General features: G+C 45.6%; 1 protein-coding gene across 4 annotated transcripts in view; it reads left to right on the plus strand.

The window, feature by feature from the left end:
• SATB2 (SATB homeobox 2) overlaps positions 1–13,155 on the plus strand; it is a 390,132-nt gene that overhangs the window by 203,307 nt on the left and 173,670 nt on the right. The gene's annotated exons all lie outside the window — the stretch shown is intronic.

Below are 13,155 nucleotides of genomic sequence, written 5' to 3' on the forward strand. Positions count from 1 at the left end.
GAGAGTCGACGGCGTTTCGATCCTATATGTAGGGTGCCAGGATCATCATCAGGACTTAGATGTGTACATGCCTGATTTTAAACGAAATTGCCTATGTAACAAGCAGGCGAAGCCCGTCCAGTGACTGTAAAATTCGATGTGTGCTCGCAAGAGAATTACTCTAGGAGACCACGACCGGTACAACGGTAGTCGAAGGTTGTTTCTGAAAAAGGAGTAGTGCATTAGTTGGCGGGTGGACGAAGTGAACCAGCGGGGGGAGGCAATGGTAATTACCTAAATTGGCAGTGGAAATCCTTCTGATACGTGGGATTGAGTAGAAAAATACTTCAATTGAAGGCGACGTGGCAATGCACAGTGATCCGCCAGGTCCTGGAGTTAGCAGTGACTCGAGTGACCAAGGGCACATGTCGGCACTGATATCCACATTCGAGGAGAGTTGGCAAAAGGAGAAAAAGAACCTGGTCTATGAGGAGGGAAAGAATATAGTCTTATTGATTAAAATGCCAAGTTAAGAGCCTTCCTGAACGGAAGCAATTCTTAAGAGTTTTTTAGATGCAAAGGAAGGGTGTTCCACAGTTTAGACGTAGTAATGATGAAACTTCTGCCTTCCCAGTTGGCCAACCTGAACCTAGGAACCACTACGAAGTTCGCAGTATAGGAGTGGAGAGATATGAGTATGGGGACATACCAGCGGAACCTGTGTTTTAAATATTTGGGACCGAAGACGTGCAAGGCCCTAAAGAAGATGCACAAAGCTTTAAAATCAATCCGCTTCCTGATGATTGTTTGGCAGACTGGTGTCTGGGGATCCCTACTAGGAGTCGGGCTGCCGAGTTCTGGAGGAGCTGTCGTTTTCACAGACGTCCTTTCTGAAGATTAGCCAACAAGGTGTTGCAATAATCTAATGTGGACAGAATGAGGGCAGAGATCACTGTTATTTGAAGCTCATGAGGTATACATGTAAACATTTTCCTAAGCAGGTTTAGAATTAGGAAGGTGGAGGAAGTGGTGGCATTAATCTGGTTCTTGAAAGATAGAGTGGTATCAAAAATGATTCCCATGTTATTTGCATTGGTGGCGGGTGTGGGAAGCACACCAAATTCTTATGGCCACCAACTAAGTGACCAGAAGGATGTATTCTTACCAAAACGCTTCTAGAGTTCTAGGGCTCCTACTAGAGTTTAAAACTAGGTACTCGTAGGTACAACATATTCAAGAGTATCTGCTTCTAAAAGTTGTCTTCAGTGCAGAAGGTTTGAGCAGAAGTGTAGTAGTAGTTCCTAATGAGCAGAATTATGGACACATTTGTGGCAAACCGAATAATAATGGTAATTCGTTGTAGGCAGTAGTAAATAGTTTGTTTATGGTAAGAGAGTTGTAGAGTTATTCTATTTTCGACCAACTCATAGCTGATTTTTCTGAAACAGATCTATAAAACCAATTCATGCTAAACACAAATATGAAAGTCATAATTTCACAATGTGCAGAATTATGGCATATTTTCAGAATAAGAGGGATTGTGGAGTTAATGTGTGACGAACAGAATAATTGAGATAACTTAAGATGGGAATAATTAGGAAAACAATGTTCTGGCCAGAAATATTCTGGATGTAATTCATTATGTAGAGAAGTAGGAATATATTTCAAAACAAAAAAAGGTTTTAGTTGTTATACTTCGTGAGCAGTATCAAAAAAGTAACTAATAATACCAAAACATTGGGAGCAAACCACAAAGAACAGAGTTTTGGTGGCAATTAAGTATGCACAAAATGATGCATGTAATTTGTGATGTACAGAGTGGTGAGAGAAATTCACAAACAGGGCCTTGTGGAAGCTCTTTTCTTATAATGCTGTAGAAGATTGCTGATTAACTCTTATGCTAAGAAATATTCATGATCTCCCTCTAAAAGTATAAAGTGTCTTGTCTTAACCAACGTACTCCGTAAAATGTGTTTTGAAATGACGCCATTGTGTTGTACCACAAAGACTCTTGTTTGTAATAAGGGTTCACAATAGTTTCAGTGTTATGCCAAATTAACATTTACACTTTATTTTGGCTCTCTTTCACTTGAATATATGAAGGTCGAATCCCTAAATTATGAGCTTTAAAGTACATTAGATCCTCTGACCTCACCATACTAGGTAGAGGCCCAGCAACTGGATGCCTGCTTCACCCCAGAACTTCAACTCTAGAACACACACAGTCACTCCCTACCATGACTGCGGCCCATTTGAGCTGGAATTACAAAATCCGTTGTTCAGGATTGGAGCCACTCAAGACGAACTCCCCATTCATCTGGGGTTGTATCAGGCTCCCAAAGTCCACACTGCCCCTGCCCTTAAAAAGAAGCCAGGTCCCCTACAGCACATCCCCTTTGGGCTTTTTCAGCTGCACCATTGGTTCAAAGGTGTCACTTCTTGTACGTTTGGGGGTCAGCTAACCCTATCGGGTGGTTAGACTAGTATCTCAGTTTACCATGCAACTAGAATGGTTCAATTATGGCCGATACTAGGAGGCCCTGGTACCCCAAAGGAATCAACATTTTTATCTCATCCAGTTAAAAACTTGAAGAACTAGAGGTTTCTTTAACTTTGATTGACTTGGATTTTACCAATTAATAAGTTGAAACTCTCTTGATAGGATTTTATTGAGTATGTCACGTGTACCGTTTGACTTTAACTCCTGGGTCCTCTTTCCACAGTAACCCAGGGGTACACCCTATACTTTAATGGTGAACAATTTCCGTACTCTGGACAGCTTCGGGGCATCTGTGGTGCTGACGTTTTATAAGCTAGTGTTTGCCTATTATGTCCTATGGATGTGTCCCTCTGACCCAGGGACCACTTAACAGTACGCCTCAAACATTGCAATATCCTCTAAAAAGTTGGGGCTGCACACTCAAGTCTGGCTCCCACTTTATTTTGTTTAATGTAGCAAAACTGTAAGTTTTATTTATCAATGTGCTGTTCCTTTCTAAACAACAGTGACTGTGAATGAGAATTCACATTTATTGTGTTTGGAACAGCTTTGTTATAATATATCTGACTGAAACGTCACACCACCTCCTACGAGGTAGGCGTTCACGGTTTAAAGAAGGGGTGTAGGAGAGTCAAGGATTCACAGGCGTTGGAACTTTCTCTCTTGGACCCTCTGCCGCTACCCTGGTTGGAAGGAACCTCTGCACCGCTGGCGGTGTCTTCAGGCATCTGCCGAGGGGCGCGCATCCCGGCCATGTGGAGCGCCCACACAGCTAAAGGCGCTCAGATGCACGAGGCAGAGGGAGTTCAAGAAAGGAACATCTCTTGCCTTTGGTCCCAAAATACCCGAGACTGCCTTTCGCGTGTGGTCTCGCCATTCATACCGTGTACACCGTCTTTAATGTATGGTTCCAACTGGGTCTTTATTTTCGGTTTGCAAAGTTGCCCCTATGAGGCACTGCTTGGAATTTATAACACACTCGCCCGCTTTTACTTGAAAAGCAGTGGTTTGCGAAACTCGGGGGCTTAACGTTTACGTGTGTGTATTTAAGTGAGGTGTGCATCCCCACTAGACTTTAGCTTACTTTCTTTTTCTTGTCATAACATTGAAGTTGTTTAGCAAAACAGAGCACATAATCTTCCCTTCTTTGTCGGAGCGGCGCGGCCTTGGGGCTCAGAATGCCGTCTTTGTGTACAGGTGCACTATGGCGCATAAGTGCCCTAAACACAGCCCTGGGGCCTTGGATCCGGCCAGACTCTGTGCACACACGGCATAAAACGCAGGGATTGAGCCTCGGCGTAGGGTCTGTCTGAAGGAGGCGCACATGGCAGCTTATCTGGCCATTGGCAGACAACAAAGGCCGGCCGGTTGTTTGAGCTGGTGTTAATTTGTTCATCAGGTGAGTGGGAGGGAAGGCCGGTATGTTTGCTAGGAAACTGGACCCCTCTGAAGTTTTATCGACACTATACACGGAATAAATACGTCTGGGCCTGTTCGGAGGCAGACGACACAATAATAAAGGGCATTTTGTGACCAATTGATAGGGCAGGCACTGTTTGATTTTGCATCGTGGACGCTGCGTCCGTTGTTGTCCTAAGGTTCTTTTCACAAGTAGAGTCATAGGTCTGGCCAACGCCTAGGTTTTGGCAGTCTGGCGCCACCTGGCGTTGGAACGTTTGACTTCACAAACCAAATACCCTATTGGAGGAAAACCTGCAGGATGCGCCAATGGCGTATCCTCGTTCATATACACGTCCTGTTGGGCATTCCGCACAGCTGCAAGCATTCAGTTTGGTCATTTCTTTTGAAAGTCCACACGTTTGTACATAGTGTAGTTAGCCACATACTTTTAAAAAAGCGAAAACATCTTCAACGTGCAAAGATTATTTAGTAAAATATGCGAACGTATTTAGCATAAAATGTATGAACCTTCCAGTGGCATACAGAATGTGTGAATTGTTTTGAAAGTTAGAAGACATTGTAGGATTCGTTATACAGTTCAGAATGTCTTAATATAGGTAACAAAGGTGCAGAACTATTCGCTAGGCCCGTAAGACAACGTACACATAATTCTCCAGAACAGGACATACGCCCTAGAGATTTAACATGAAATAGTTATGATTATTTATCTTGTGTGCTCTAAAAGCATGCAGTACAAATATTCAGGCACGTCGCCTATTTGAAAAGAGCCCCACACTTGGACCCTAAACAATGCACAGGAAAAGGAAATGCAGAGAATGAAAAGACGCAGCACGTCAGGTTCCCTTGGAAGTAAGAGGGGACAACACTCCGGCAGGACAATGATGGACAGCGAGGCAGGACAACCCGGAACAGACAACACTCAATAGTTGCCAACCAAGCTGGGGCAGGGTGGGACAACAGTGAGTGGCAGGTGGACTCTGGTGGGAGTGGAGGAGGGCATTGAAAGGTTTAGAGCAGTGTTGGCAGTGTGGTGTAGAGCACCACTGTGGGGTGTTGGCCACTAATGGGGAGCAAGAAATAAGAACACCGGAACGAGCGGCAAGCAGTGTGCTAATAATAAGTGTGAAGCACAATGCTGAGGGTTGGGGAATCCTGGCTGATACGTACGGTGGTTTGCGGCAGTAGCGGCCCGCCACCTGCAAAAGTGGCGGGGCAGGCCAGAGGAGGGAGGTGGGGATTCGGGGGACAAAAAAAATAAACTAATACAAAAAAGAATAACTTACCTTGAACGCCACGACCACCATCGCTGCCCGCCACCTTGCTCTCTTCTTTCTTCCGGGCGCAGGCTCCCAGACTGCACTGAGGCCAATCCTGACGCTGCATGAAAGCAGCGTCGGGATGGCCCTGAGCGCTGTCAATTTGTGCTCCCAGGTAAACGGTTAGCCTGTGCCTGCTCTCTCCAGCACCAGCCACGTAGCTGGGGCTGGAGAGAGCTTCACTGCGCATGAGTGTTTGGCCGGCCAGAGACGGCCGGCCAAACGCTGCTCATGCGCAGTGAAGGGAGTGCACTACCACTCCCCCACCAGCAGTGTCATCCCGTGGACCCGCCCCTTAGACCCGTCAGAGTCCTGGGGGCGGGTCCAAGGGGATTAAAATAAAAGGATAACAAAATGGGTTTAAAACCTCTTTTATTATCATTTTATTAGATGGTGGTGGCTGGGGGGGGGGGAGGGGGGTGACACTCCTCTACCTAAATGGAGGGGCTGCCGCTGGGTTGGGGTAAAAATGAGGACGGCCGAGCCTATGGTAAAAGCCAAGGAAAAACACAGGCCCATATTTACTAGTCTTTCATTAAACAGGGCAAGTTGCTGCACTGTGTTGCATGAAGAGGACAGAGCTGAACTGCACCATATTTACAAAGATATGATGCTGTTCAGCTCCCTCCCTGCACTGGTGCGCTTGTGACTGCCTTGTGCCAATCAATCAATCATGAAATTTGTATAGCGCGCTACTCACCCAGAGGGTCTCAAGGCGCTTGGGGGAGGGGGGTCCGCTACTGCTCGAACAGCCAGGTCTTGAGTTGCTTCCTGAAGGAGAGGTGGTCTTGGGTCAGACGGAGGTGGATGGGGAGGGAGTTCCAAGTCTTGGCTGCCAGGTAGGAGAAGGATCTTCCTCCTATGGTGGCTCTTCGGATGGGTGGAACAACAGCGAGGGCGTGGCTGGTTGATCGTAGCTGGCGAGTGGGAGTGTAGAAGGTCAGGCGGTCGTTGAGGTACCTGGGGCCCAGGTTGTTGAGGGCCTTGTGTGCGTGGGTGAGGAGTCGGAACGTGATTCTCTTGCTGACGGGGAGCCAGTGCAGGTCTCTCAGGTGTCCGGAGATGTGGCTGTGTTGGGGGATGTCCAGGACGAGTCGTGTGGTGGCGTTCTGGGTGCGTTGGAGTCTTTTCTGTAGTTTGGCTGTGGTTCCGGTGTAGAGGGTGTTTCCGTAGTCCAGTCGGCTGGTGACGAGGACCTGGGTGACCGTCTTCCTGGTTTCGGTGGGGATCCATCGTAAGATCTTTCGGACCATGCGTAGGATGTTGAAACATTATGCCAACGCAGGCATCCTTGCGCCAGGACGAAGGAAGGACTGCATTGTGTGCAGGATTGTTTTTGTGCAAGAAGAAACACCTCCCTGCACACACAAAAACCATCCCTAGAGGCTTATTACACTTTGTATGTGTGATTCAGAATTCAGCACACATGCTAAGAGGAAGCAACAGGGATAAATAAAGAAATGTCTCCTCGTTATGCCAAGGTCGGGTAGGCTCACCATTTTGGGGCAAACCCAGGTTTACTAACATTAGTAAATCTTGGTTTGCGACAAAATACATGGGTAGATGCACGGAAACACCCATGCTCCATCCACAAAACACCTCTTTGATGCACGATAGACCAAGGCTGCACAAGTCACTGCCTTGTGTTATTTTGCAGGTGAAAAGTGACTCACGGCCACTCAAAATCAATTTGCGCTGCTTTATAAATGTAACTTAAGCACTTGCGTTGCCTGGTGCAGACTTGCATGATGCAGGGCCAATGCAAGTGCTAGTTAAATATGGCCCTCTGTGTTGGATAGGGCCAGTAATGGGAAGTGGGGCAAGGACAGTGAAGGAGGCCAGGAGGTAGAAGAGAGGTGTTGTGTGCGGCTTTGTGTCCCTTGCACTACAAGGATTGTACGCCGCAGCTGCATGCACCAAACTCACAACGCCTCAACACCTGTGGCCGAATATATGAGCAAAGGATAGTAAAGTAAGAAATCAGATAATAATCCACTTAACGTTTTGAGAATTAAGCTTCTAAACACCTGAGACCTATCAAACCTAGCAGCGCCCACAAATATAACCCACATCCACAAATATGCTGTTTTTCACAAGTAAAAAACATGTCTTTATTCAGAAAAGTTGTCCATTCACTGCTAAAAGCATTTACTCACATGATGATTTTTGTGAAAGCATGGACTGAGGTGGGTACGGAGTTTACCTTAAGAGTCTGGAATGCCCTGCAAGTTTGTGACACCTTTGCATAGTACATAACTTCATCTACGACTCATGCTATCAATTTAAGATGGTGTTGTTTTGCCTAGTCTAGAGCAGAAGTAAATCACTTAACAGGTTTGGGAGGGAACAAACCCCCCCTAAAAATTGTGGGGTAGTAAGGAAAGAGGCTTCTCCGTGGAATAAATCATATTCCCTGTGGAGAAAAAGGGTTAGCACATTTGCCCCTTTTATTTTCATTTTTTTAAATTGTATTTATTGGTTTTCCAATACTTTAGCCATTCATCCAATGCACAAATTCACAATTAGATATCCGTCAATCAATACCACCCTTGAGCATGCAAGAGTCCAGGCCACAGTTCATCCTTTCCTTCTGTTGCATAGTCCAGGTAGTATGGTGCCATATGACCTGTGGGTGAAAGGAGCTGGCTAGACATGCATTCTGAACATATAAGGCTACACAGGGACATTAACATATGTAAACCTATAACAAAAAGAAATAAATAGAACTCTCACTCGGTCCACCTCTGACATGAGACATACATTTACGAAAGGGGGACCCCTAAAAGCAATACAGGGCAAGTGTAATAGGGGTAAATCAATCAAAATCAACCAAGAACAACACCTGCCTAATTTATAAGGTAGTAGGCCTAGAACAACGGTCCCTGAATAAGGAAATCACTACCTGGAGCTGAATTTACAAAATATTCACATCATGACATCACAACATTATTAAATAGAAAAATATATTTTGTATTTTAATTTTTTATATAAACACCGTTTTCAGAAGGTTTTTTTTAAACACATAAACACATAAAATAATGAAAAAAAGGATATACAACATATTTGTTATACACAATATTTTTCAATGTCCCACACATCAAAGAATTCATACACACATACATTCATTCCATCAACAATCACACTATCATATAAAGGTCCGGATGGTACAACTTCCAGATGAGATTATATAGGTGGTTTGCTCATATATCGTCCTGTTGGAAAATAGGGATAATATAGGATGAAATGTGCCGAAAGATCAAACGCCAACGCGCGTTTCGGTGTAAGACCCAAGACAGGGCCCCACCTTCATCAGGGCGAAGACCGGTAGATAGTGGGGGACATGAACCAAGCTTTAAAACTAAATCCAGAACGATATGGATTTATGTATGCATCTTCAACGGGTGAATATGTATATATTCAGAAACTCAACTGGCCGCTTGTCCAATCCAGACAACTGGTTATAGCATGAAAAGTTCTGTGAAATGTTAGGTCCACGGATCAGGTAGGGTTAAACGCCGATAATGGTGTTTATAAAAGATAGCTCACGGTGGCGCAACTAGTTCTAAGACTTTCGGTCAGGCAGAGAGTTGATACAATCTGATTTCCACACATATACAGATTATTCAAATGAGGTGGCCCGCGGCGCGATGCATTCGTCAAGGTGGTGGTTCTCGTGTTCTGTATTTAGTTTTAAATAAGCCTAAAGATACACTATGTTGCCCACCGATCCATATCAGCTCCCTCAGTAATATGTCTAGTGCCCTAAACCAGGGCTAAGGGATCCAAATTAGTAGGTTTGCAAAGTATTATGGGAGTTGTGGTAGCATCACTATTTTAGATAGAGCTATTTGTGCCATTATCGGCTACTGGAGTGAGCACCAGAACTCAATGTTGCCCTTCAGGGCTTGTAGGGTTCCCCCTAGATTTCCATTCCAGAGATCATTGTAACTGTGATAAATTTCACCACAAGATATTAAAAGGTTCGAGGTTCCTATTTGCGCCACCTCAGTGGGGGCCTGCTGCATGGCCGGGGAGATTGGAAAAGTGCAGGTTTTAGACCAATTGGTATCTAACCTAGAGAATCTACCCAGGTTTCTGAGAAGCTGGATACCCAGCGCTAAGCCCCCCTCTGCTTGCGCAAGTACAGGAGCATGCCGTGTGCATACAGTGAAATGATATGCTCACCATCATGCAGTGTTACGCAGCCCCTTGGCCTTCTGACTGTACTATGTTGACGAGCGGTTCGAATGCCAGTGCAAACAGAATAGGAGACAATGGCCAGCCTTGGCTCCTCCCCCTGCACATGATAAATGCTCCAGAAAAACAGGAGCCTGTGCAGACTCTCTCACTCACGGACGCGTATAGAAGTGTCACCCATTCAATCCACCCCTCTCCCAGGGCCATGTGCCGATTATCGCATGAGGTAATTCCATTGGACTGTATCATTGCAGGTCTATGGATACTACTTCTGCCTAATTTTCCTTTAGTATCTCCACAAATATCCTAAAAGATCTTCTTATATTCAAGGATGTGCTGTGCTAGGTATGAAGCTGTTCGGTCAGACCAACATCTATAGATGCGGGTACACGTGTTCCACCAGCATTTTCCCGATGATCTTATAATCTAGGTTAAGCATCGAGAGGGCTCTCTACGAGGACCCCTCAAAGACTTCCTTTCCTAGCTTCGGATAGCGATAATAAGTGCCTCCGTAGTGGTGGCAGCTGGTACACCTCTGTCCAACACTTCTTTATATAGTTCCTCCAAATGTGGCGTGAGTACTGTTGTGTACCTTTGATCAAATTCATCACAGAGTCAATCAGTACTCGGGTTTTGTTCCTCACCAGGTCCTTGATGGTCATTTTGATCTCTGCCGCAGTTATCGGCCCTCCCAGCGCCTCCCTGGCTTCCGCCTCCCACATATGCCCTTTTTATATGTGAAAATATACGCATGAATATTCACACGTAAAATTAGAATAAAATAAAAATCCAGGGTCACATTGTGAAAGAACTGTGTAGAAGTCGTATTGACGCTGTGTGGAGTACATAATAAAGCTTCAGAAGGTAACCAGATACATTGAAAGGTACTGCGATTCGCCCCGGATCGCACCAGTGATTATTGTGTTGAAGCTGTGATTTGAATTCAGATATCACTGTTCAACAACTTACAGCATAAATTTAGGACGTCAGGCGCCCCAAAAGAGGTCCTTGTCCACATGACAGATGGAGCAGTTTGTTCAAAATTCCTAATGTAGCGGATCACAACAAGTAACTAAACAATCCCCCAGTCCTACCAGGCTTTTTGAAAAAATTCCAAATGTGTTATAAACTGGTCTCTCTGGAAAGTTGCAGACCCATCGCAGCCCAGAGTGCTTAATATGTTCTTTATTTTCTGCTAATGTCTCCTTTAATAAAACAGAGGGAACTAAATGCCTTATTCCTAATCAAAACCAGGACTTCTCAAACATAAGCGATGGGATAAAGTTACAGATTGCGCTTATAGAGATCTTCCCCGGTCAAGCTTTTTTCCTCTTTCTCATGGAAATAAATAAACAGTAAAATAATTATACACTCTGCAAGATCAAAGCAAAGGCGCCCTTAAACCATCACAAATAAAAACCCGCTTGGAAAAAAAAAATGAAAGAGGGCATCATATTGCAAAACGCGGGGGTTAATGTTTAAATAAATAGCGGAGAGTGAATAATCAATAATTTGATATCATTAGCAACAGATGTCAGAACTGTATACAAAGGGGCAAGCTGGAGACTGGAAGTAAACATTCTCAGGGCTGCCCTTTGCCAATCACGCCCGAGATATGGGAACACAGACACTGCCATCGGAAAAGTGTGTAGGATATTTTGGGATTTGATCCGCACCACCCTAATATAAATTAACTCATTTACTCCGCCTGCCTTTCACAGCCCGCCGCTCATTTTTCCAGCTGAATGTTCCACAAGAGAAGGAGCCTGACTGAATTTAGGGCTTGCAGCCCGTTTGGATTTGCCGCTCGTCTGGCCCGGTTCAACACTGAGCACTCCGTGGGACACTCACGCGCATCTAGGGACTGCCCTCACTCATTTAATGGTGAATGTTCCCCATTCTGGGGCGTAACTCAGGCCCCGTCTGAAGTCTGGGGAGGGCGGGGGTCTGGGGTTGGAGGTAGAGGGGAGAGCAGCCCCTTAAGCCCCCCTAGTTGCTTCACATGGTGCAGAGTGGCCCCATCGTGTTATGTAACTCCACTCTCCCCGTTTTCACCATTTTGAATGCCAGAGTGTTTTTTTCGCACTTTTCTTTTGCAAGTGTAGAATCACTCGGAAGAGAATCGGTTGCATATGCGCCTCATCCGGGTCATCATAAAAATATACGGCAGCCATGGGTGAGGAAAATGGCCTCAGCAGGGAGCAGTTTTAGCTCCTCCGTGTGCAGATTATCCACATGCTACACTGGTAACGTGGCATGCAGCAGGCCCAGCACAAGATTGCACAGCGCCTAGAGAAGGCTTGTGCTCCACTCAGTAAGTTTCAGCCCATGTTTGGTGCTAGAGGACGGGAAAGTAGGACAATCAGCCGAACACATAAAGACTAATATCTGGTCTCTCGGAAAATAACCCAGGGTAATAAGAAATGTATACAACTTTAATCTTCACTGACTTGTGTCTTTCCTAGCCATCCTCTTTTATGTTACTGTTGCTCATGTTGGAAGACACTTCCATGTCCAGAACGATTTTTATTAAGACCATTTTTTAGGTAGTTACCCATCCACCCTACTCACTTCTCCATCAACGTGAATTCAGGATCCCTTATTCTTGAATTTTACTACGATAAAGTATGCCCCCTGCTCTGTTTATCCCCCTTATTTTTTGCAATGTCTCCATTGGATTTATCCTAGACTTAGCTTTGGAGGTGGGGGAGCCAACAAATTAACAGAGAGAGCCAAGCCAGAGCCGAGACAGGGGGCTGGCTCGGCTCTAGGAGCCCTTGCACAAGCCGAGCCCTGAAAATCATTGGCAGCGAAATCAAATCAATCAAATCAAAATGGATTTATAGAGCACTGCTTATCACCCTTGATGGTATCCAGGCGCTGAGTTTTGTTTTCTGCTGCTGGGTGGAGTCGGTCGAAAAGCCAAGTCTTTAGGTTCTTTCTGAATTCCTAAAGGAGGAGAACATCCTGAGGTTGAGAGGGAGGTGTTCCAGGTCTTTGCAGCCAGATAAATGGAGCGAGCACCGCTCTTGCTTCAGCGGATGCAGGGGCCTGGGTGAGGGAGAGGGAGGCGGAGCACAGGTGTCTGGAGGGCTGGTGGAAGTTCAGGTGGTGGTTGATGTAGGCTAGTAGTCCCTGACTGTGCAGGGCCTTGGTAGGCGTGGGTGAGCACTTCAAATTGGCACCTTTTGTGGATGTGGAGTAGAGTTTCTTGAGGTGTGGCGTGATGTGGGCTCGTCTGGGGAGATTAACACAGGTCTTGCAGCTGAGCTCTATACGGTCTGTAGTCTTTTAAGTAGGTGCAAGGTGATTCCTACATAGTGTGTTGACATAATCCAGGCGGCTGGTGACAAGGGCCTAGGTGATGGTGTGTCTGTTGCTGGCTAGGAGCCATTTTAAGATTCACCAGAGCATGCAGAGAGTAAGGAAGCAGGCTAAGGATACTACGTTGATCATGGTTTCTCATGGTGAGTTTGCAGTTCAGTATGATACAGAGGTTCTTGGAGTTTCCTGTGGGTGAGGGTCCCAGTTCTGCAGGCCACCAGGAGTTGTACCAATGGGATGTGCCATTTCCAAAGAGGAGTACCTCCATTTTGTCAGTGTTGAGTTTGAGGCAGTTTGATTGCATCCATTGGGAGACGCTGATCATGCATCGGTGTAAGTTGGCTTTGGTGGTGGAGGGGTCTTTGGATAGAGGGGAGGATGAGTTGGTTGTCACCTGCTTATGATATGATGTTTAGT

The sequence above is a fragment of the Triturus cristatus genome, chromosome 3_2 (genome assembly GCF_964204655.1).
Source record: "Triturus cristatus chromosome 3_2, aTriCri1.1, whole genome shotgun sequence".
NCBI classification, from domain to species: Eukaryota; Metazoa; Chordata; class Amphibia; order Caudata; family Salamandridae; genus Triturus; species Triturus cristatus.